The sequence below is a fragment of the Arachis duranensis genome, chromosome 9 (genome assembly GCF_000817695.3).
Source record: "Arachis duranensis cultivar V14167 chromosome 9, aradu.V14167.gnm2.J7QH, whole genome shotgun sequence".
NCBI classification, from domain to species: Eukaryota; Viridiplantae; Streptophyta; class Magnoliopsida; order Fabales; family Fabaceae; genus Arachis; species Arachis duranensis.
Window position 1 is genome coordinate 99,812,473 of NC_029780.3, and position 5,657 is coordinate 99,818,129.

The window sequence follows — 5,657 nt, forward strand, 5'->3', positions numbered from 1 at the left end:
AGAATTCATTCTTAAAAATTCTGAAAAATACCTAATCTAAGCAACAAGATGAACCGTTAGTTGTCCAAACTCAAACAATCCACGGCAACAGCGCCAAAAACTTGGTGCACGAAATTGTGATCATCAATGGCACCATCAACATGGTACGCTCAATTGCAATCTCAACTCTATATCACAACTTCGCACAACTAACCAGCAAGTGAACTGGGTCGTCCAAGTAATAAACCTTACGCGAGTAAGGGTCGATCCCACGGAGATTGTTGGTATGAAGCAAGCTATGGTCATCTTGTAAATCTCAGTTAGGCAGATTCAAATGGTTATAAATGATTTATGAATAAAGCATAAAATAAAGATAGAGATTCTTATGTAATTCATTGGTGAGAATTTCAGATAAGCGTATGGAGATGCTTTGTCCCTTCCGTCTCTCTGCTTTCCTACTCTCTTCATCTAATCCTTCTTACTCCTTTCCATGGCAAGCTGTATGTTGGGCATCACCGTTGTCAATGGCTACAGTCCCGTCCTCTCAGTGAAAATGTTCAACGCGCTCTGTCACAGCACGACTATTCAGCTGTCGGTTCTCGATCATGTCGGAATAGAATCTAGTGATTCTTTTGCGTCTGTCACTAACGCCCCACAATCGCGAGTTTGAAGCTCGTCACAGTCATTCAGTCCTTGAATCCTACTCAGAATACCACAGACAAGGTTTAAACCTTCCGGATTCTCTTGAATGCCGCCATCAATTCTAGCTTATACCACAAAGATTCCGATTAAGGGATCCAAGAGATATCCACTCAATCTAAGGTAGAACGGAGGTGGTTGTCAAGCACACATTCATAGGTGAGAATGATGATGAGTGTCACGGATCATCACATTCATTAAGTTGAGGAACAAGTGATATCTTAGAACAAGAATAAGCCGAATTGAATAGAAGAACAATAGTAATTGCATTAATACTCGAGGTACAGCAGAGCTCCACACCTTAATCTATGGTGTCTAGATACTCCACCATTGAAAATACATAAGAACAAGGTCTAGGCATGGCCGAGAGGCCAGCCTCCATGATCTAAGGACTAGGCATCCAAAGATGATCCTAAGATCTAAAGTGATCAAAAGATGAAAATACAAAAGCAAAAGGTCCTATTTGTAGAGAACTAGTAGCCCAGGGTTTACAAAGATGAGTAAATGACATAAAAATCCACTTTCGGGCCCACTTGGTGTGTGTTTGGGCTGAGCATTGAAGCATTTTCGTGTAGAGACTTTTCTTGGAGTTAAACGCCAGCTTTTGTGCCAGTTTCGGCGTTTTACGCCAGAATTCTTGAGCTGATTGGAACGCCTGTTTGGGCCATCAAATCTCGGCAAAGTATGAACTATTAAACATTGATGGAAAGCCCAGGATGTCTACTTTCCAACTCAATTGAGAGCGCGCCAATTGGGCTTCTGTAGCTCCAGAAAATGCACTTCGAGTGATGGGCAGTCAGAATCCAACAGCATCTGCAGTCCTTTCCAGTCTCTGAGTCAGATTTTTGCTCAGGTCCCTCAATTTCAGCCAGAAAATACCTGAAATCACAGAAAGACGCACAAACTCATAGTAAAGTCCATAAAAGTCACTTTTAAATAAAAACTAATAAAAATATAATAAAAACTAACTAAAACATACTAAAAACATACTAAAAACAATGCCAAAAAGCGTATAAATTATCCGCTCATCACTCATCTACAAAGGTTTCAGAGATCTCAGTAGGAGGGAGGGACGCTCCTACTACTGGTTCTATCCGGGACAAGTGATCGGCTACTTGGTTCTCTGTCCCTTTTCTGTCTCTTATTTCTATATCAAACTCTTGCAGAAGCAACACTCATCTTATGAGTCTGGGTTTTGAATCCTGCTTTGTGAGGAGATATTTTAGAGCAGCATGGTCAGTGTACACAATTACTTTTGATCCTACTAAATAAGATCTGAACTTGTCAATGCATAAACCACTACAAGCAACTCCTTTTCTGTGGTTGTGTAATTCTTCTGTGCATCATTTAAAACATGGCTAGCATAATAAATAATATGCAGAAGCTTGTCATGCCTCTGTCCCAATACTGCACCAATGGCATGGTCACTGGCATCACACATTAGTTCGAATGGTAATGTCCAGTCTGGTGCAGAAATGACTGGTGCTATGACCAGTTTAGCTTTCAAAGTTTCAAAGGCCTGCAGACACTCTGTGTCAAAGACAAATGGTGTATCAGCGGCTAGCAGATTGCTCAGGGGTTTTGCAATTTTAGAAAAATCCTTTATAAACCTCCTATAGAATCTTGCATACCATAGAAAGCTTCTGATTGCCTTAACATTGGCAGGTGGTGGTAATTTTTCAATTACCTCTATCTTAGCTTGATCCACCTCTATTCCCTTTTTTGAAATTCTGTGTCCAAGGACACTTCCTTCAGTCACCATAAAGTGACATTTCTCCCAGTTTAAAACCAGGTTAGTCTCTTGGCACCTTTGCAGAACAAGTGCTAGATGGTCAAGACAGGAGTTGAATGAGTCTCCAAATATTGAGAAGTCATCCATGAAGACTTCCAGAAATTTCTCTACCATATCAGAGAAGATAGAGAGCATGCATCTCTGAAAGGTTGCAGGTGCATTGCACAAACCAAATGGCATCCTTCTGTAGGCAAATACTCCAGATGGACATGTGAATGCTGTTTTCTCTTGGTCTTGAGGATCTACTGCAGTTTGGTTGTAACCTGAATAGCCGTCTAAAAAGCATAAGTAATCATGACCTGCTAGTCTCTCTAGCATCTGGTCTATGAATGGTAAAGGAAAATGATCCTTTCTGGTGGCTGTATTGAGCCTTTTGTAGTCAATACACATACGCCACCCTGTAACTATTCTTGTAGGAACCAGTTCATTCTTTTCATTATGAACCACTGTCATGCCTCACTTCTTGGGGACAACTTAGATAGGGCTCACCCAAGGGCTATCAGAAATAGGATAAATAATCCCAGTCTCTAGTAACTTAGTGACCTCTTTCTGCACCACCTCCTTCATGGCTGGATTCAGCCACCTCTGTGGTTGAACCACTGGCTTAGCATCATCCTCTAATAGGATCTTGTGCATGCATCTGGATGGGCTAATGCCCTTAAGATCACTTATGGACCACCCAAGAGCTGTCTTGTGTGTCCTTAGCACCTGAATTAGTGATTTCTCTTCTTGTGGCTCTAAAGTAGAGCTTATGATTACCGGAAAAGTGTCATCTTTTCCCAAAAATGCATATTTCAGGGATGATGGTAGTGGCTTGAACTCGGGTTTAGGAGGCTTCTCCTCTTCCTGAGGAATTTTCAGAGGTTCTTCTATTTTCTCTGGTTCCTCCAGATCAGGCTGAATATCTTTAAAAATGTCCTCTAGCTCTGATTCAAGACTCTTAGTCATATTGACCTCTTCCACCAGGGAGTCAATAATATCAATGCTCATGCAGTCTTTTGATGTGTCTGGATGCTGCATAGCTTTGACAGCATTCAACTTAAACTCATCCTCATTGACTCTGAGGGTTACCTCCCCTTTTCGGACATTAATGAGGGTTTGTCCAGTCGCTAGGAAAGGTCTTCCTAGAATGAGAGTTGCACTCTTGTGCTCCTCCATTTTCAGCACTACAAAGTCAGTGGGAAAGGCAAATGGCTCAACCTTGACAATTATGTTCTCAATTACGCCTGATGGAATTTTAATGGAGCCATCAGCAAGTTGGAGGCATATCTTGGTTGGTTTAACTTCATCAGTCAAACCAAGCTTTTTGATAGTGGATGCAGGTATCAGGTTGATACTTGCCCCAAGATCACATAGAGCTGTCTTGGTACAAGCATCCTCTAATGTGCATGGTATCAAAAAGCGTCCGGGATCTTTAAGCTTCTCTGGTAAGCTTTTCAGAATGACTGCACCGTATTCTTTAGTGAGGAAAACTTTTTTAGTTTCTCTCCAATCCTTCTTATGACTTAAGATCTCTTTCATGAACTTATCATAAGAGGGTATTTGCTCAAGTGCCTCTACAAATGAAATCTTTATTTCAAGAGTCCTGAGATAGTCTGCAAAGCGGGCAAATTGTTTATCCTGTTCCGCTTGTTGGAGTTTCTGAGGATAAGGCATCTTGGCTTTATATTCTTCAACCTTAGTTGCTGCAGGTTTATTTCCTACAAAAGTGGTTGGAGAAGCCTGCTTAAGGGGGTTGTTATCAGCACTTGCAGGTGTCTGATCCCTCATTGGCATTTGAATGCCAGAATTGGGTGCTGTATGGGCGTTCAACGCCAGATTGCTGCCCTTTTCTGGCGTTTGAACGCCAGAATTGGCCATCCACTGGGCGTTCAACGCCAACTTCTCACCCTTTTCTGGCATTTGAATGCCAGAATCATTCCTCTCTGGGCTCTTACTGTTCTCAGAGAGATTTTGTGTAGTGGTTTGGTCATCCTCTGTCGGTTGTTCCTTTCTTGGCTTTCTACTGCTTTGAGTTGAGACATTCAATGTCTTCCCACTCCTTAAATGAACAGCTTGACACTCTTCTGTTATCTGTTTAGATAACTGTTGTCTTGTCTGATCCAATTGTGCTTCCATATTCTTGTTAACATTTTTAGTGTCTTGTAGCATCTCTTTAAATTCTGCTAACTGTTTTGTTATAAAAAAGCAATTGCTGATTGAGTTCAACAACTTGTTCTGGAGGACTTAGTTTAGTGGATACTTCTTTAGCCTCTTCTTTCATGGAGGACTCACTACTTAAGTACAGATGCTGATTTCTAGCAACTGTATCAATGAGCTCTTGAGCCTCTTCAATTGTCTTTCTCATGTGTATAGATCCACCAGCTGAGTGGTCTAGAGATATCTGGGCCTTTTCTGTAAGCTCGTAGTAGAAGATGTCTAACTGCACCCATTCTAAAAATATTTCAGAAGGGCATTTCCTTAGCATCTCTTCTGTACCTCTCCCTGGCATTATAAAGAGATTCATTATCCTCTTGTTTAAAGCCTTGGATGTCCAGCCTTAGCTGTGTCATCCTTTTTGGAGGGAAATATTGATTCAAAAATTTGTCTGAAGACTGTTTTCATGTTCTTATGCTGGCTTTGGGTTGGTTGTTTAACCACCTCTTAGCTTGGTCTTTTACAGCAAATAGAAACAACAATAATCTGTAGACATCCTGATCCACTTCCTTATCACGTACGGTGTCAGCAATTTGTAAGAACCGTGCTAGAAACTCAGTAGGTTCTTCCTGTGGAAGACCGGAATACTAGCAATTTCGCTGCACCATGATAATGAGCTGAGGGTTTAGCTTAAAATTGCTGGCTTTGGTGGGGGATATACAGATACTACTCCTATATGAAGCAGTAGTGGGGTTAGCATATGACCCCAGAGTCCTTCTGGACTGTTCATTTCCACTTAGGTCCACGATGGATAAAGGGAGATGATGTGGATTGTAAATAAAAATTTTATTTCCCTTTTTTGTTTTTGTAATTAAAGAAATTAAAATAAAGTAAATAAAAAAAAATTGATGCAAGTTTCGATAATTAAAAAAATAAAAAGAAATAAAAGAAATTAGAAAACTAAATTAACTAATTAATTAAAAAGATTTGAGAATTTTGTATGAGGATTTTCGAAAAATGAAGAGAGAGAAAGTGGTTAGGAAGTTTTGAT